Source organism: Malaclemys terrapin, chromosome 2 (assembly GCF_027887155.1).
Source record: "Malaclemys terrapin pileata isolate rMalTer1 chromosome 2, rMalTer1.hap1, whole genome shotgun sequence".
Classification (NCBI taxonomy): domain Eukaryota; kingdom Metazoa; phylum Chordata; order Testudines; family Emydidae; genus Malaclemys; species Malaclemys terrapin.
Window position 1 is genome coordinate 255,254,721 of NC_071506.1, and position 20,398 is coordinate 255,275,118.

Below are 20,398 nucleotides of genomic sequence, written 5' to 3' on the forward strand. Positions count from 1 at the left end.
GTTTGGCTGAAAAATGCACAACTAATCTTGAGTACATTTTCCTGCTGTGAACACAAACAGGAGTGCCTCATGCTCTGCATTAGCTACACATTTGCTTTCAACTGCTAGTCTGCATGTTAATTACAGCATATAAAGTTCTTAATTGCATTGGGCTGCAGCTAATAGATTGCCACTGTCCCATCAGAATGCTGGTGGTGATCTAAGGTTTTTCTGGGACATGGACTTATCTTTTGTAACTTGGTCACTTTGGTTGTCCATCAGAGCAGTAATTTGAAAAGTCGAATAAAACATAAGCTTTTAATACTTAAGCTTGTTTCATGTAGAATCTGAACTTGTCATGGAGAGATTGAATAGATATGTAACATGCATTTATGTTGTCAACACTAACATTTGTGAAATACTGAAAATGAGGGGTAGGGCAGCATAGTGTTGACACATCAAAAGAACAGTTATACTTTACTTATTCTGTTATTCAGTCAGATATTAAATTTGGTTTAATCTTCCTTATTAAGGAAGATTTGAAGCCTAATTTCCAGTCTGTCACTGAATTCGGTGCAGGTCTGCTGCGGAAGCAAAAGAATTTTGACATAGAATTTAGGTCCACCTTGTGGGTTGTTGCCTTAGTAACGAAAACTTGCTTTATAGAAATAAATTCATTTAAAAAAAGCTAAAACTAAACTGTTGTGTTGACTGTGGATATACTATATATCTAAACGTATTTCCTCCTTTGTATGCAGTTTTACAGTATTTTATTATCGAGGATGCAGATAGCACATAGAGTTTCTATTGTGACCTCTTGCTTTCAGATACTTATACCTGTCTTTAGCGTTACCAAGTAATCTACACTGTTTTCCATGCTTGGACTGTCCAGATTTTTTTTTGAGAGAGTTTGAGTAAAATTCCTTGATCAGTTTTCAGTTGAAAGGTGATGAGTAAGGGACTACAAAGTGCCATCAAATTTATATTGCGTCACTTTTGACGGACTTTTTAAAGAAACTGCATAACAAAAAATTCTAATGTGCAGAGTGGGAGCAGCCAGAGAGTAGAAGGGGATTTTAAGTCCTAAGGTGCCTATGACTAGTGAAGTTTCTCAGAGCCTGTATATAGACACAGACATTACCAACTTTGTTAACTAGCTAAACTGTTAATATTTTTGGAAAGCCATGTACTTCTTTCATCATAGATTGTGTACATATCAAGTTTCAAAGTTCAGTCTTTAGAGTTTCCCTTCTGGAGAAAATGATTGCAACAGTGTTTTACAATGGTAGAAAACCATTTCAACCCATTCAGCTCAAACATGTTGTTGGTTGTTGCTTAAACTTTTTTAAAATTGATTTTGGACAGAGCAGAGTATGGAAAATTCCTGTGGAAAAGGTTAAATGTTTGATAAGTCATGACCAAATGAAAACAGTGTCATAGGATGACTAATCCCTCTAAATGAAGCAGGTCCAGGTCCCCTGGTGCCTCAATAGGTGCTCCCAGTTTGTCTCATTAAGAAGGTGTGGCAGGACCTGGGGCCTATAAAGGATCAGGGGAAAATTGAGAGAGGGAAAGTCCCTGAAGGAAGTCAGGAAAGAGAGTTCTGGTGAAAGAGTCAGTGAGAAAACTGGATGGGGTCTCTGGGGAAAGTTTTCTCTGGAAAGAGGGGAGGGATTATTTGAAAGCCAGTTGAGGGGCTAGCCAGCTGTCCTTTCTGAGCCAAGGATGGAGAGGACTGAAGACTGAGAGCAGCAGATGGACATGCTTGCTGTGTCTCAAAGCTAGAGAGCTCAGAGGGCTGGAGAGGGCTGTGTTGGGAGAGCTGGGGCTGTATTTGATGTATTCCCCGGATTATGGTGAAGGGATTTATGTGCATAGGGCTTTTTCTGTAGTAAATTAACCCCTAAGGGTTATTGGCACTAAGGAAGATTGCTTGGACTGTTTCAGGGAACACTCAGAGGGGAAACTGAGGCAGGCACACTTGTCACCCTGAAGCCTGCAAGCAGAGGGCACTTCAAGCAGGGGGTGCCTTAAGACAAGTAAATTTCTAATGGAAAACAAATATTAGTAATGAGAAATGTAATAAGTAACATGTTCATCATTTGTGAGTTGGACATTTTCTTTTTATTGTGGTGTTAAAGCATTATATACTCATTGGGGTGAAGAAGGGGGGAGGAAAAGTAAAGATAGTACTTTCCTTCTCCCAAGCCCCACTTTCTATTTGTTTTTCCTTCTCTCTTAAGACCACTACTGGAATAATATATTGTACTGTAGTAAGCTGGTCTCAGAATGACATGGACTAGGATCATATGGCTTTAAACTTCTTTCAGCAGTCTCATCTGGTAGTCAAGGGCAGCAACTGTGATAGGATATCCTATATCAGGGGTTCTCAAACTTCATTGCACTGCAACCCCCTTCTGATTAAAGAAAATTACTTCATGACCCCATGAGGAGGGACCAAAGCCTGAGCCCACCTGAGCCCCACTGCCCTGGGTGGGGGGCCCAAGCCTGAGCTTCACCACTTTGGGCCTGGGGGGCCAAAGTTAAAGCTCAAGGGCTTCAGCCCCAGGCAGGGGGCCTGCAACCTGAGCCACGCCATCCAGGGCTGAAGCCCTCAGGCTTTGGGGCTTTGGCCTTGGGCCCCAGCAAGTCTAAGCCTGCCCTGGTGATCCCATTCAAAGGGGGTCGCAACCCACTTTGGGTCCCGACCCACAGTTTGAAAACCAATGTCCTAGACCTTACTCCCCATCTGATCAGAATGATGGTGGCATGGGTTGTCCGACTGGCGCTGGCAATACTATTAGGGGTTCCATTAGAAAATGTGTGATGGAGATAAATTTTGCACTGCATAATAGCATCAAGATTTGGTAGCATGTTATTGGAGAAAGAGAAGAGGTCCCATCCACTCTTACTTCATGGTTTACCAAGAGAGAATGCTGATGATGAAGAAATGTACAAATTTTCTTGCCTCTGCTTATCCCCTCTTTTCCTCATTGTAATTAGGATTATATAGCTATAAGGATATCTGTTAGACTATACAATGTGACTCAGAACTTTGGCCATCAAGCCATCACCCACTATTCTTATTTTGTAGTTTATGACAAGAGATTAAAGGCTTTTTATCTATTTTTCTCTACGTAAACGAAGAAAAAAAGAGCTTCTCTTCTGTGACCACTGTCACATCTTGTCAGTGATCTGAATGTTTTTGTCTGTACTATTTTCAGGAATATATGCATAGTTTTGCTTTGTTGACATCCATCATTTTGTTTCTCTTTGTAGCGTATTCATGATTTTTCAATGTATTTAATAAAAATAAGAGGTAATGTAAATAATATAGGAGGAAATGCAGAGTCTCAAACTGGCAGTCATCAGCAGTTCTATATTTTCCCACAGATATTTGCTGGCGCTAGAAGCTGTAGAATTAGTAACATTGCTCTCCTGCATTGAAGTACTTAACCTGTGGTGCCTTTTGTGAGTAAAATGGATTGCATGTTTCTAGTCAGCTTTTCTTATAGTAGGTGCCACGGATATGTTAGAGTATTGCAGAGAGTTGCTAGCACTGAACTCCACCTGCTGTTTTGAATCTAAAAGAAGGAAGGAATAGTGAATGAAGATGTGGGGAGAACTTGGAGAGTGACAGAGTCCATCTCCATACTCTTATCTTTTTTTTTTTTTTTTTTTTTAACATTCCTTAAACTTCACTTTGGAAGTTGAGATACTATAACTCACAATTTGTTTTAAAATTGTTATTTTGGGGGGCATTTTGTGAGTCATGTAACCTTGCAAGTATGTTAGCGATTTCTGTTCCATTCAAAACCATTTTTCTTCATTGCTAAAAAAATAAAAATTTCAAATGGAAATACTTGAAACCTGTATGAGTAACACTAGGCTGTTTTTATTTCAACAGAAGGAGAGATCCAAAAAGCTTTCAAATACTAGAATTCCTTTGCTATACAATGTTAACCAAAAAAAAGGCTTCTTGGGCTTATTGTATTAAAGATGCATGTTCCGTTTTATGTAATGTCGCTTCAAGTGGTTTGCAGAAGTGTAACTTAACACTGTTTTTGTCAGAAATGAATACTTAGAAGAATACCATAGTGAATGAGAAATTAGTTGAAATGTGACTTGCATTTTATGTAGATCTTAGTAAGCATTTCTGAGACTCCCATACTGTTGCTAGCTAATATTACGTAACTTGCATATTCTACTTTGTATCTGGCAGTCAAGGGTGATGTATTAATGGCGGGAGACCCCAGAAGGGTAGATATGTAAAATCAGTGCCATTTCTATGATATCAAATAACAGATTGCATAAAAGTCTTGGGGAAAAAAACTTGAAAAATACAGTTTTCAGACTTTTCTTTGCTATAGTATTTTTTCTTAGTGGGATTGTTTTTAAACTTCTGTTCTGTAAAGGCAATTAGTTTTATAATTGAACTACACTTTCCTGTTCTGTATGTGAGTTAGTTCAGAATATTTCAGATAAAAAACAGCAGCGTTAAATTTCCTCAACACCAATTAGTTGGGTTTCACCTATTCAGAAGGCACAATGGGCATAACTCTTTCAAGTGCCTGTTCCTTCTCTCTAATTACTGGATGAATTACATGCTGCATTTTGTTTTGGTCTTTTTCATTTTTAAACAAACAAAATATACAACTCTCATATCAACTCCTGTGATAACTTAAAATTATTTCCGTTCTCCCTTTGAGGCCTCATGTTGTCTTTCTGGGCAATTGGCTTTCTTTTTCTTTTCATTTAGAAGGAAAGTTTATAGATTTGAAATAAACCAGTACTCTAAAGCACTGCTGTATATGTATGCACCTTTTTTTTCATGTGCAAATACAGAATTCTAAGCTCCTTGGACAGGAGGGATTGTCTTTGTGTTCTTTGTTTACAGCACCTTGAGAGTTGGGGACCTGGTCCTTGGCTAGGACTCCTAGGTGCTATGGTAAGACAAATCATAAAAATTTTGTTCTGCTTCATTGAGAACCATGTGTATCTGGTGGTGAGATTAGCTTCACGGGGGTAAGTTTTTTGACGACCTCTTTAGACTATGCTTAGCATCCTGTAAAGCTTCTAAACCAGGGGTGGGCAAACTATGGCCTGGGGGCCGCATCCAGCCCTACAGATACTTTAATTTGGCTCTCGAGTTCCCGCCAGGAAGTGGGATCCGGGGCTTGCCCCGCTCTAGCCAGGGAGCAGGGTTGGGGGCTTGCCCTGCTCCACCAGCTCCCGGAAGCAGTGGCATGTCCCCCCCTCCAGCTCCTACACATAGGGGCGGCCAGGGGGGCTCCGCACACTGCCTCTGCCCCAAGCCTGCCAACCGAACCGCGGACAATGGGAGCTGCACAGGCGGCACCTGGCTGCACCTCTGCGTAGGAGCCGGAGGAGGGACTTGCTGCTGCTTCTAAGAGTTGCTTGAGGTAAGCGCCACCCAGAGCCTGCACCCCTGACCCCCTCCCGTGCTCCTTCCCCAGCCCTGATTTCCCCCTCCCGCCCTCCGAACCCTTCCATCCCAGCCTGGAGCAACCTCCTGCACTCCCAACCCTTCAGCCCCACCCCAGAGCCCGCACCGCAGTCCGGAGCCCCCTCCTGCACCCATGACTCCTCATTTCTGGCCCCACCTCAGAGCCTACACCCCCAGCCAGAGCCCTCACCCCCAACCCCCAATTTTGTGAGCGTTTATAGTGCGCCATACAATTTCCATACCTAGATATGGCTGTCGGACCAAAAAGTTTTCCCCCAGTTCTAGACAGTACAGTTAAAATTGGTGCAAAAGATTTCCACAAAGCTCAGCAAAGGTTACATGCTGGAAATCTAGATCCCACATACAGTGGTTCACTTAGGTGGTGATCCAACTGGATCAGCTCCATAGTGGCACTTCAGTGTAGCCTGAGCTGCAGGATGTGTAGAGTATGAGTCTTGATGTGTATCCTGATATAGCGAGACTCTTCATCACAGATAAAAGCTGAACCTCTGTAAAATGCAGAATGAAGCTGGGATTGGTAGTAGATAACTTTTTGCCACATTGTATACATATGTTCTAATACAATATTTATTTTTAGGTGTATTAAAATTTCTCATTTGGTCAAAGGAAAAAATTGATGAAGTGTGCACCACTTGTTTGAGGAAATTTAGAAGTTGATAATTTTAGATGAGATATTCTGAGCACAGCAACATTATATCAGACTAGATTCAAGAGTTAATGTTACCTCTGGATAATTGGAATTCCAAATACTGTAATTGTCTTTTCCAGCTGCTGTTGTTCCATTGCTCGAAGTTACTTTATTCAGTTTACAACTTCTCAATTGGTTGCTCTGTAAATGGTTTGTTATAGTAGATAACTTCAAATGAAGAAATAGAAACTGTAGTGTTTCATTGGTCCTCTCTGCCATTTTTACACTCTCCCCACCCCCAAAAGAACGTCCTGTTTCTGTGGTGGATGACCTTAGTGAAACATCTTTCTTATTCTTTAAATGTCATTTAAGAGCAGTATTAAGTAGATAATATATTGAGAGAGAATCTGACTGAAGGTGGTTTTTGTGTGTTGCTGTGCTGTTCTACCTGTCAAGGGACAGCTAGCAGCATTGTTATACCTACTATTGTGGGACAAACAAGAAGTGAATTTGTTTTTACCCCTAAGCCTCTCTCCAGGAATTCAACTTGGGAAGATGAGGGGCATAAGAAAATTTGTAGTAGCTCATGTGAAGGGAATCCATGAGTCCAAGTGGATTCAATGCTATAGGTGCACTGAACCTGATCTTTTTCTAGGGCGGGGAGTGGGAAGGTGCTTTCTATCTGTTACCTGTGGCAGAAGCGTCACTCCATACCTAATCTTCTCACTGCAAAAGGATCAAGAAGAGGAGCAGGTGAGAATGGGTACAAATTAGTTATCCTTGGTGATATCTACACCTATTCTGTTAGTGATGACAGCTGAGTAAAAGGCAGGGTCTAGAAACAAAATGACACCTTGTATTAATCTCTTAAATGTAAGTAATGAGGGGGAGGAGGACCCTACTCAGTTTGTGTTTCAGTGATGGCCTCATATTATGAAATACCGAAATGTATGGACATAAGACTACATTTTAAGATCTTTAAATACGAACACCCTCTTATATTAGTGTCCACAGTAAATTTTAAAAAAGGGGGGGGGGGGAGTAAATAGAGTTTGGTATATAAGCAGCATTGTTTAAAATAGTTGTTTTTCATGTGTTAGTGGGTATTTCAAGTAGTTTAATACTGCATATGTTTGAAATAACTAACCAAGTTCTTTTACAATTCCTTTCCTATGAATGCTACTTCCAATTAATCTACTCCAGTTGGGGGGACTAATTTAAAATAAGGTCGCACATCATTATTAAAATCAGCAACTTAATTCAATAGTGTAAAGTTTGTTAAAAAAAAAAAACAATGATTTTAGTAATGTTTTAAACTGCTAAAAGTAAAAAATTCATTTTGGCTAAGACTAGAGCCAAAACAACTTATTTATTAGAAGTGTAGGCAAGGCTATATATAATTGTGTATTATCATAGGTGCTATTTTGACAGTATATTCTCTTTTATGCTGAAAAAGTTTATCATACAAACCATAGATGCTTTAGGTTTCTGCTAAAATGATCATCAGTGAAATAACTAACACCTTAATTGCTGTCATCAGGCTTCAGAGTTTGAACATCTCCATTGAAATGAAAGGGAGCAGTTCACAGTCCTTGAGGTTTTTCAGACTTTCTGCAAACTCAACCATTCATCATTGCATTGATTATATTAATTTCTTGTTTCAAAGTTTATTTTCAGAACAATAAGGGTTAGACCTCTGGCACACGGCTCGCCAAGGTAAGCACCCTGGCGGGCCGGGCCAGTTTATTTACCTGTTGACGCGGCAGGTTCGGCCGATCGCGGTCCCCACTGGCCGCGGTTTGCCGTCCCAGGCCAATAGGGGCGGCGGGAAGCCGCGGCCAGCACATCCCTCGCCTGCGCCGCTTCCTGCGAGTGAGCAGGTAAATAAACTGGCCCGGCCCGCCAGGGTGCTTACCCTGGCGAGCCGTGCGCCAGAGGTTGCCGACCTCTGGACTATAACTTTCATTTAAAATGAAATCTTATATTCTGAAGTTCATTTCTTCAGCTATTTATCTATTTGTACAGCATTTGTGATGGTGTATAGTTTTATTGTTTGGGGCTTCAGCCTAGGCTGCCTATCGTGCCAGTACTTCTATTTGATAATATGTGCAGGCCTTGTTCAAGCAATGACTTAGCTTAACAAATTACTTTTTCTTCAGACTTCATTTTTTGGAAGGGAAAGTGGATGTTGCTATACAGATTTGTTAGTTATTAATTGATCAGAATACAATATGTAAGATATTTTATTAGAATTAAAGTTCCTAAAAGCAGCAGTGTGCAATTGAACTTTTCTCTTACTATCTTTTTATATTCGGGACACTATCATTTGAAAAATGTACTACCACTACTTCCTTATCCCTGGGGGGAGCTATGTCTACCTCACCATCTAATGATCAACTTTGTGTTATGCATACACATGAAATAAGAGGAAATAAAATACCTAGACAGTGAGGTATTTTTTTGTTAGCTTCGTTATCAGCGGCACCATTTTCATAGCATTAATTCTTGCTATCAGGCTCTGTATCAGTTACCCTAATTATATTTGATTCCTGATACTATTTGGCACTGCTAGTAGATACAAGAACATCTCCAAAATATTCCCAAATCCATCTTTCTAGAGAGCTAGAGACACAGAAAATTCCTCTCTACCCATACACACACACACACACACACACACACACACAAAAAAACTTGTGCAATAGCTTATTGGTGGTAAGAGTAGCATTAAAATTACCTTTTTGCCTCTCACTGCTTCTTTTACTTTGTTCAACCACAGTGGCTCTTTTTTGGTTCTCTTACTATGTTTTTTTAAATTGGGGTATACATTTAAGTTGTGGTTGGTTTTGGTTGTTTGAAGGGGTGCTGGTGGTGGTTACTCAGAAGTTTGGACCTCAATGAGAAAAATATCCCAATGTTTATAGCTGTCTGCTGCCTTCTGCATAATATCTGTGAAGGAAAGAGGGAAATGTTTCTGCTGAGGTGGAGGATGGAGGTGGAGCTTTTGTCTGCTGAATTTGAACAGCCAGATAGAAGGGCTATTAAAAGAGCTGTATGCAGAGCTATACTGCTCAGGGAGGCCTTGAAAGACCATTTTATTAGTGAGCCAGAGTAACCTGTGGTGTTGTAATGTGCTCTACCTGGCCCTGAGCTTTCGCAGCCTGGTATGAATCGTGTAGTGAATCGTTGTACATGTAGGGATATAACATTGTCAGTGCACCTATTAATTGAGTTTGTGAATGATCTTATGAGTGCTGTGACACTGTGCAGTAACAAGTAATTGGTCACTTTCTGAACTGATGAGCACCAGCAAGCATATATTGTGACCTGATGAAGACAAGTTATGTTCCAAATAATAGAATTTGTGTCACCCATGCTAGAGTCTAGACCGGGGTGGGCAAACTATGGACCGTGGGCCGCATCTGGCCCTCTGGACATTTTAATCCGGCCCTCGAACTCCCACCAGGGAGCGGGGTCTGAGGCTTGCCCTGCTCTAGCCGTGGAGTGGGGTTGGGGGTTTTCCCGCTCTGTGCATCTTCTGGAAGCAGTGGCATGTCCCCCCCTCTGGGTCCTACACGTAGGGGCAGCCAGAGGGCTCCGCATGCTGCCCCTGCCCAAGCGCTGTCCCCGTAGCTGGCCAATGGGAGCTGCAGGGGCAGCGCCTGCGGACAGGGCAGCATGCAGAGCTGCCTGGCTGCGCCTCTGCTTAGGAGCCGGAGGGGGGACGTGCTGCTGCTTCTGGGAGCTACTTGAAGTAAATGCCACCCGGAGCCTGCACCCCCAGCCCTGATCCCACTCCCACCCCCGAACCCTTCTGTCCTAGCCTGGAGCAACGTCCTACACCCCTAACTCCTCATCCCCAGCCCCACCCCAGAGCCTGCACTCCCAGCTGGAGCCCTCCCTCCCACACCCTAATCCCCTGACCCAGCCTGGAGCCCCCTCCCGCCCTCCGAACCTGTCATTTCTGGCCCCACTCCAGAGTCATCCACCCCAGCCAGAGCCCTCACCCCTTCCTGCACCCCAACCCCCAATTTCATGAGCATTCTTAGCCCACCATACAATTTCCATACCCAGATATGGCCCTCAGACCAAAAAGTTTGCCCACCCTGATCTAGACTGTGGTGGAGTCAAAAACAGGTCCTGGCTCAATGCGCAGCTGGATCCCACTGTCATCTGTCCCCAGTACTCCTCCTCTTCCTAGTCTACCACCCCTACCTCCTCACTGTTCATGGCAGGGACCTGTGACTTGGACTCCTCCGAGGTATTCATGGTGTTATTGGCAGTGGTGGTGGGATCTCTGCCGAGTATGGCAGACAATTCTTTGTAAAAGCAGCAGGTCTGCAGCTTGTCATCGTATCGACCATTGGCTTTCATGGCTTTCTGGTATGCCTGCCGAAGCTTCTTGGCATTCATGCGGCGCTGCTGCTGGTCCCTGTCATACCCCTTCTACTGCATTCTTGGGGCAATCTGCTTGTGTAGATATCAATGTTTCTATGGCTGGTTCAGAGTAGTGCCTGCACAGCCTCTTCTCTTCACAGGTCCAGGAGATTCAATGTCTCTTGTTTGCTCCAGGCAGAAGCGCATCTGGTGCGTGTAGCCAGTATGGTCAGCTGGGCAATTGCATTCAACAATGGCGAGTTGCTAGGTGTGCTTGCCACGCAGGCAATCAGGAAAAGGAATTTCAAAAATTGCTTTAAAGGTGGCGGAGGGGCAGGGCAGGCTTCCAATTTCCATGACTCATGGACAGCGGGGGTCACTGGTGAACAGAGTGGTCAGTGTGGGGCATTGTGGGACAGCTGCTGGAGGACAGTTAGATTTGACAGAAGTAATGTAGCGGTTACATTTACAGTGCGTCAACCTAAGTACATTGACTGTGACTCTATGCCTCTCAGGGAGGTGGTGGTATTATTAAGGCGATATAAGGGGGTATTTATGTCAGTGGGAGCCAAATTTAACTGTAGACACATGCACAACCAGGTTGACCTCTGCTGCCTTTTGTTGACCTAACTCTCTAGTGCAGACCAAGCCTGCAGGACAAGTTGATTTTTCCCCCCAGTCTAGATATGGCCCTAATTGATATTTTTTATATTAAAATACAGCGGAGAGTTGGAGTATTCGGTTACCAGTTTATCTGTTTTTCCAATAGGGCTGGTCTACCCTCAAACTTGAACCAAAATAACTTATCGGCTTTCATTCAAACTTTATTCTGAAATAGTATCCAAACAGCTGCTTGGATAGAAATAACAAAAGGTGTAGATTAATGCCAACTTAGTTATTTTGATTGCAGCAAGGTAATTATCCCCATGAAACGTCATGGGCTATTAAACTTATCTCATTAATAAATATTCAGTGTCAAGTGAGTCTGGAGTCACTATGCTTGAATAGAAACTGAACTTTCTTCAGTTGTCTCAATCAATTAAGAAATCACTTCCATATTAGGTGAAAATACAAGCCACTGGCAAGTCATATTACTTTAGTTCATAGCATATAAATTAGCCTAAATTAGCTTCAGGTGTTGACTTTCTTTGTTTGAGTCCGGAGTAACTAATGGAAGCACTAACCTTAACTGAAGTGTCATTACTTCATCTTAAAAAGTTGTTTCATGGTATTTCCATAGAATTTTTACTATTTGGACGTACACATTTATGGTATGGCTCTATGTATAAAATGAGTTACTTCATTGAACACATGTTCAAAAGGGGGGAAAAGGTAGGACTTCTCTACTAAACATTTGTAGTCCATAATGGGAAATGTCCGTTTTGCAGATCATTTTAATTTACAATAAGTGTGTTGCCTAGTGTTTCTGCTGTGGCATTTGAACTATCATTTTCATATCCTAGTGACAACGTATGAGGATGTAGGAAGTAAGACTGTCCACTTGTTTATTTAAGATTATGCTGGCTGGGATGTTTGGGGGAGGGGAGTTTGAAGGAACAAATGACGAGGCTTTGTTCAAGCCAGGTAGAGGGGGGGAAAAACATTGCATCTGGATACAGTGTATATTTTCCTTTGTTGGTACTAGAGGTATAGCAAAAGAGAAGAAATTAAAATAAAAACAAGAATAAAAATTGATCTTCTATTTGGAAGATGAACAGGAAGGGCAAGAAGTTCAGCTTTGGTTATGGAATATACTTCCCTTTACTGTAAAGCAGCTAAGAATGTTCAGCCTTTGTTTATTACATGGGCTAAAGTACGACTGCTAACAAACCTTTGTTAAACATGAGTCCAAGTTGCTGATCATTGTGCCTTATAGCCTTCTAGAACATGGAAGTTGGCACTTGAACATTACAACCTCCAAAAATCAGGAAACACTCAATAAAATACAAAAGTTAAAAAACAGGAAATGCAGAGTTAAGGAGTGAACTTTCTGTAAGTGTACTTTCTGTAATTTTCACTCCATGCATCTGAAGAAGTGAGGTTTTTACCCATGAAAGCTTATGCCCAAATAAATCTGTTAGTCTTTAAGGTGCCACCGGACTCCTTGTCATCTTAAGGTAAGAGGCTAAAGTTAAGGTTTAGGGGATCAGTGTATAGGAATGGTGTGGAGCACTTCTAAAACAACATTAATGCACAATTAATGAAGGGTTTTGTTAGTGCTTGTCTACAGAAGAAAATTTCACCTGTTAAAATAGTATAATTATATTGCTGTAGTTTGACTCCCATTGTGTGTACTACTTTTGTGGAAAAAGAATAGCTGTTTTGGCTTGCTTAACCTGCTTCCAAAGCAACTTAAGCTAAACCAGAAAAAAAGCACTCTTATGCCCTAAAGTGTCAACATGGGAAGTTATACTGTTGTAATTATCATGGTTTAAATTTATACGGATGTAGGGAAAGATATAACATTCCCATGTAGGTAAACCCTTAATTTTCCTCTGGCTTCATCAGAAGTGGAACTAGCGAGGAAGGTTTGAATGAAGGGCAAATGTGGAAGGGTTTCTGGGGACTCAGTCTTCTAGCCGTAAGCTGGAGATATCTGTGAGGGGTGAGGTAAGGCCCAGACTGCCTACCATGCTGCAGGTCTGATGCAGGGAGGGGAAAGGTGTTCAGTATTACCCTTCCCCTAGGGGTAGCATGAGTGAGGGCAGAGGTGCCATAACTTTTTTTGTAAATTAATTTCTGGATTTTCCCCTTTTTGTTAAATGTGAAGTTTCAAAGTTTTTGAAAGCATGTGTTCTCTGTATATGTAGCTATACTGTATGGAGCACATACAGCTGTTGTGTTTCCCTTAATTCCTAGAAGTTTCCCCATCCTCCTCTCATTATTCCATCATTCAACTTCCCTTTTCCCCATCCCAGCCCCTTCAGCAAGGTCTCCTGCTCCCCCCGAAACACCTCCACAGTCTGTGCCTTCACTCTGAAACAAACTATACCAGTATAAACACCTTTATACTGCTGTAACTGCATCCATACTAGGGGACTTCATCTTAGCTAAATTGTTTTTATGCAGATTTAATTAAATAAGTATAAAAATTGTATATAGACAAGCCTTCAGATACATTTTTGTCTTAGTTTCCCCATCTATAAAATGGGGATAGTCTTACTGCACAGTGGAGGTAAATTAATGTTTGTGTGATTAATGTACAGCGTTCACTTTATATTTGTTTTATTCCAATATTTGCACTGTAAAAAAACAAAAAAAAGTATTTTTCAGTTCACCTACTAAAAGTACTAAATCTCTTTATCATGAAAGTTGAACTTACAAACATAGAATTATATACAAGAAAAACCGAATGAAGGGTTTTAACTTAATTGTGGACAAAAAAGATGCAAGAACCTGAAAATTTTAAAAGCAGGTCATTTTATGGGGGACCCTATCTTGGGAACCCTTGAATCAAAAGACCTTGAATTTGCAACACAAACTGTACCATGCTTCTCTGTGGGCATAGCAATTTTCAGGTCATTATGCATGGGGATTTTTAGAGCACTTTGAAAATCTCTTCTTAGCAAAGCTCCCTTCAACCTTAACCATGGTCCATCAAGGTCAGCATAGACACAAATTCATTAATTTTTTTAATTGATATATATTTTTTTTCAAATTGAATTGGCTTGTTTTATTTAACTTAGACTTTATTTAAACTAAACACACTTTTATTTTTTAAAAGAAACCTATTTTAAATTATGGCAAAACTATGTTAAGGCCTAAATTGCCAGAAGCTGGTTTAAATCAAGATTAAAATTGGTGATTTAAATTTTTGATTTTAAACTAGTCTACCCTCATCAAGGGCCTCCTGCTCCTTAATATAGAGTGCTTGAAATATTCAGTTTGGTGAGTGTCCCATCTGCAAGGACCTTTACGTAGTTTTCAGGTGTTGATTGCAATATACCTCTACCCCGATATAACGCTGTCCTTGGGAGCCAAAAAATCTTACCATGTTATAAGTGAAACCGTGTTATGTTGAACTTGCTTTGATCTGCTGGAGTGCGCAGCCCCGCCCCCCTGGAGCACTGCTTTACCACATTATATCCGAATTTGTGTTATATCGGGTCACGTTATATCAGGGTAGAGGTGTATATCATGTGCAGTAACTCTGTGGGAGAGATTGAGGTTTAGTGTTCGTGAGTGATGGTTTAAGATTTTCTTCAAATAGGTGGAGAAATGCAAAGAAAGGAGCACTCGGTCTTAGTGTGTTGATAGCTATGGCAAAAGCTTTGCTACTATCCGTGTTGAGTCAAAATAAGTAACAGGAACTAATGGAACGCTTACTTGTTTTATGTGACTGTATCAAATATAAAAAGGGGGAAGAGGAAATAAAGAAAATATAGCAGAACTAGATAAATATAATTTTTCAGTCTTCAAGAAACATAAATATTAAGAATAAGACATTTAAAGTAGGAATCCAAAATGGAAGCAATTTTTTTTTAGTGTACAGGGTGGTGGGAAGCTTTACAGTATTCATGCTTGCAAAGGATGCTGTACAAAAGAATTCTGTATACTCACTAGTACACCTCATCTTTTTTATCTTGTTGTTGGTGCTTGGACACAAATACTGTTATATAACAGCTCTTTCTTGGAAGATTGTTCTGGGTACTGGCATGTAATAGTAGGCATATGTCCATGATTGCACCGTTAGCCTAGTAAACATGAAGCTGCCATGCTTTAAGAGATTTTTCTCACTGTAGTAAAACAGGACCTGCTGCTTTTTAAGTGAAGCTGAAAGTTTGGCATTCCAGTCTTCAGAATATTCTTCAATGTTATGCTGTTTTATTGCAATGCTGGGCTGTGAGCAAACTTTAAAGCTAAAACTTTCTATTATGTGCACAGAGTTCTTGTTGAAGTATAATTGATGGTCAAATTTGGATGTTGGCCACTAAGTGGCCAGGGTTAATGTCCTGGGCTGCAACTATGAGAGAACAGGGTAGGAAAAAAAAGTAGAGTTATGTGTGTAGATGGTTGCAGCTTGTATCCCCGGGAGAGTTTGTGGTTAGTCTTGGTGGAAAACTAGATATGTACTGACTTCATATTACTGCAGCTCATGAAAAGTGACTGTCACCTTCTAACATCATGTGTTCTCTGTGTGTGGTGAGTTATATCTGCTTTCTTTGGTGTATTAGACTACTCCTCACTGAATGCACGATCAGTCAAGTACCCCTGTGACAACTACTGCAATTGCTTACAGGGAAATAGGATAGTAGGAAGATATCACATTACAGACCATTAAATATAAGTATTTTTTTAACCTTGTCTCTTTTTTGTTCATTTAATTTCCCCCTCAGTCTAGTCTGTTCTTCTACTTTTGCTTCTCATTTGCCTGGTCATCCCCTCTGCTCTTGCTGACTGGATGCCTGGTTCCTTTCTTCCTTGCAGAGCTGCCTAGCTACCTGGTCAGTCTTTCCCTCTGCTCTTCTGTATTTTTTGCCCAATTCTCTTCTTCCCTGGTAACCTGGACATTAACTCCAAGGACTTCTCCTAGTTCCTTTTCAGGTGCCTACTGTCCCCCAGAGTATCACTTACAGGATGGGAGCCAGTTCCTGAAGTCAGCCCCTTTCCACTCCTACTATGAAGTAGAGACCCTAATGGGGACCATAACAGGGGTGCCGGGCTTCTCTTACGCCATTCCTGCTGCTACCAACATGTTCTCACTCCCCTTTCCAACTCTTGTCATTTGAACTGCACTGCATCAAACTATTCTCTCCCGTCATCTACTATGTGCCCAGCTTCTCCCTGTCTGCCTTCCTCTCTGATTTCAACTCCTGGCTCTCATTGCCTCTCACTGTTGGTCTGCACTGATTCCTGGTACTTTAACTATTGTGTTGGTGACCCATCCATCCCTATAGCTGCCTGTCTCCTCACCCTTGCATTGCTTTTGACCTGCAGTTCTGGTTCAGCACTCCAAAATGACCATTCACTGAACTTGGTCTTCACCAGGCAGTACTTTCCTCCTCATCTCTCCTTTGATAGGTGATCTCTCTCGGACCACCACCTGATCTTTCAACATCGCCTACTTACACAGTCCCTCTGACCTTGCCACTTAATGCTTTTATGATCTTAGTCCATCAATGTTCATGATTTCTCTTCTGCTCTCATCCTTTCCTCCTTTGTCCTGGTCATCTCTATTCTACAGTCTTTTCCACCCTTGCCTTCTTTGTCCCTCTCTTCCATTGCAAAATCTGCTCTACCAACTCCCATCCCTGGCTCACCCAAAATCTGTTTCCTCGTCTCCTGTTCTCTAGCAGAAATCCCATGGTTATGTTGAATTCATACACTAGAGACTTGTTGTCTCCTTCTGTTCTGTCATTTTCTTAGCTAATCCTCTTTACTTCTCCAGTCTAACCGAATCCTGTACCTGCAATCCTAACTGCCTTTTCATCACATTTGGCTCCCTCCTTAAACTTTCTCTCCTTCCTTTCTCCACTGCGCTCAGCATGTGATCTCCTTGATTTATTCAAAAAGAGAACAGACAAAATAGGATGCGACTCTATTCCCCTACTCTCTGGTTGCCTTCCACACAGCTAAAATTTTTGTTCAAGCCCTCATCATCTGCATCTTGACTACTGTAACATTCTTGTCTCTGGCCTTGACAAATGTAGTCTTGCCCAATTCAAAATGCTGTTGCAAAGATCACCAATATTCACTACCTTTTCGTGTGGTACACTGCACAAGAAGGAATTAACTCAGTTTCACTTTAAAGGACTGGCATTTAAGAAAAAAACCTTTTTAAATTTGTTAACTGATGTTTGACACAACTTTTTTTTTAAAAGCATTCCCAAATTAAAATTTTGTTGGAAGGTAGGCTCTAATTCAGTGGTTCCCAAACTTTAACAACTTGTGAACCCCTTTCACTAAAATGTCAAATCTCGTGAATCCCCTCCTAAAAATGAATATTTCCAGGGATTTTCTCCTTTACCTGAGTATAAATTATAAAAGCAGTGATCTTGGAAATAAAATTTGTTTTTATGACATGCTTATTACATACTATTTATTATTTATTATTATTTATAATTACACTATTTTTATTACATTATGAAAACGACAACACTCTTCCAAGGTCTCACTTCCGTAGCTTGTATCACTTTGAATAAGCCTGTTATAAGACCAGGCTCCTATGTTTCATCAAGGAGTATCAGATTTGAAACCGCATGAAGGTATTTAAGAAGCCAACTCAAAGAGTTCCTCCTACATAAGCATTCAGGTCTTGAGTAGTCCAGGCAAACAACGCACGTTACAACAAAGCTTAAACTTGTTCATCATAATTTTAAAAACAAGACTACCTGCCTATTTAATTTTAAAAACAGCAAAAGATATCCACCTCCCTTTCCATTTCTTATAAAGAGTCTTGAAGTTTAAATCTCCTCAGTGTGATAGCTATGCGTGCTTTGATCTGCTTAGCTCTTGGAAGTCCAGGGGCTCCAGGCTGCTGGCCCTGTGCTCTCCGGGGTCCCTAGGGACAGCTCTGTCCGCCATTAGGGAAAGTTTTCCCAAGAACCCCCTGTAACATTTCGTGAACCTCCAGGGGTTCACGAACCCCAGTTTGGGAACCACTGCTCTAATTGCAGGGAGAAACATGAAAAATGTTGCAATTTAAAAAACTAATATTAGATCTGCCTTAAAAATAGATACATTTTATTGTAAGAAGACTGCAACAGTACTTTGTAACTACAGCCTATTTTAAATGTTTCGTGATGCAGATATCCAGCGTTTTGAAAAGGCTCATGTATTTGTTGTGGTAACACAGTAGATAATGAATCAATTAACACAATGGTATCATGAATTAAAGGTGAAAAATCTGTAGTGAAATTGTTGCACATTGGGTTTCCGGAGTTGAATGGCTTGGCAGTTCAAATAGGACTTAAGGAAGCCAGAAGTCTAAGCCTACGAGCCTGTGACGTGGTAGTCAGGGCCAATCTGAAATTCAGCCTCAGTCTGTACAGAACTTGGATGCTTGGCTAGGCTCTGAACCAGTGATAATTCCGTAGGGTCACATGCAGACATGGTCAAGCTTGCATACGTTTCTGAAATCTATCCATCAACTTCATGGAAACAATGCCTCAAGACCAAGTGAAAGAAACTGAATTTGAATCTTCCAGACCACACTCTTAAGGCAGGGGTGGGCGAACTTTTTGGCCCGAGGGGCACATTGGGTGTCCGAAATTGTACGGAGGGCAGGTTAGTGGAGGCTGTGCCTCCTCAAACAGTTGGGTGTGGCCTGTGCCCCCATCTGACACCCCTCGCCCCCCCCAGGACCCCTGTCCCCATCCACCCCTCCCGCTCCCCTGATCCTCCACCCCGATTGCCCCCTGCTGCCCTATCCAACACCTTTCTGCCCACCCCCCAGGGCCCCTGCCCCATTCAACCACCCCTTCTCTCTAACTGTTCCTGGAACCCCTGCCACTGACTGCCCCCCGCTGCCGCATCCAACCCCCCCTCTCCTTTCTGACTGCCCCCCCGGACCGTGCCCCCATTCAACCCTCCTGTTCCCTGCCCTCTGACTGCCCGGACCCCTATCCATATCCCTGCCCCTTGACCGCCACCTGAAACTTCCCTGCCCTCTATCCAACCCACCCTGCTCCCTGCCCCCTTACTGTGCTGCCTGGAGCACCGGTGGCTGGCGGCACTACAGCCACGCTGCCCAGAGCACCAGGACAGGCAGCTGTGCTGCCAGGCTGGAGCCAGCCATGCCACTGCACAGCACAGAGCACTGGGTCAGCCTGCAGCTCTGAAGCTGCGCTGCCCCAGGAGCTCAAAGCCCCGCCGCCCAGATCATTGCACCAGCGGTGCAGTGAGCTGAGGCTGCGGGGGAGGGCCGGGGGCTAGCCTCCTAGGCCAGGAGCTCAGGGTCCGGGCAGGAGGATCCCGCGGGCAGTAGTTTGCCCACCTCTGTCTTAGGGTATGTGTACACTGTTGCTGTGGGTGTGACTTTCAGTTTGTGTAGACATAACTCTGCTATCTTTAATTTAACTAGCTTGCTAAAAATAGTGTTTAGGATGTGGCAGTGTCTACATACAAATCACACTCTCCGCTGCAGTGTAGATGTTCTCTTAGAGAAACAGTGAGACAAAGGTAGAAAGATTATTTTTTTCAGGAAGTATGCCTCTTGATTTCTTATCTCCAAAAAGCCTTCTTTGATTTGCCTCAAACTTACTAGTCTACCTTGGCACAAGACCATATATGTAAAACTTCAGACATGTATAGTTTTGGCAAAATGAGGAGGGTGGTTAAAAACATTCTTCTGAGGGAAAGGTGGTTTTGAACATAATTATGGAGAGACTTGATGTCACTGTAATACTATAGGTCAGGAAACATTCCTGCTTTGACAAGCAGATGGAATTAAATAGCTTATTAGATAATTTCATTAACTTTTACAATTCGGTGAAGAAACTCAAATTTAGTGTCTATAAAACTAATAAGTCTTTGACTTATCACTTGTATGTAAAATGAGCCTTTTTAATAAACAAATCTGTTACATATATGTATTCATTTAATATCCAAATACACTTTTAAGCACTGTAGAAATAATCTGTTTGTAATGATTTTTTTACTACTCTTTTTGGCTCACATTGGTGCTGCAGAAAAAACAATCTGATTTGGAGTCTGTTGTGGTTTGTATATTATAAGAAAATTATTAACTAGGGCTCCAAAATTGTACCATTTTCTACCCTCTCTTATCCTTGTGCAGCCATAATTATTTATTCAGGAGGTACAGTCAGGAAATAATACTAGTTTATTTTCAGATTTCAGGCTGAGATTATAGGGATAGAAATTGGGAAAACTTTTTTTTTTAACTTGTAAACTAAGCAAATTCTTTATGAAATTTAAACATGAAATCTCACAATGCTGCTGTTAGTCCTTTTAGGGTAGAACTTCATTAT

The 20,398-nt window shown here is 41.7% G+C and overlaps 1 protein-coding gene across 2 annotated transcripts in view; it reads left to right on the forward strand.

Annotated features, from left to right (window-relative positions):
- Positions 1 to 20,398, forward strand: part of WAC (WW domain containing adaptor with coiled-coil) — a 107,021-nt gene that overhangs the window by 24,370 nt on the left and 62,253 nt on the right. Inside the window, exon 1 of one of the 2 annotated variants that reach the window (XM_054020788.1) lies at positions 6,749 to 6,848. The exons of the other annotated variant lie outside the window; for it this stretch is intronic. The gene's annotated coding sequence lies outside the window, so the exon portion shown is untranslated. Of the gene's footprint in view, positions 1 to 6,748; positions 6,849 to 20,398 lie in introns of those variants that run through there. 2 annotated transcript variants of the gene reach the window in all.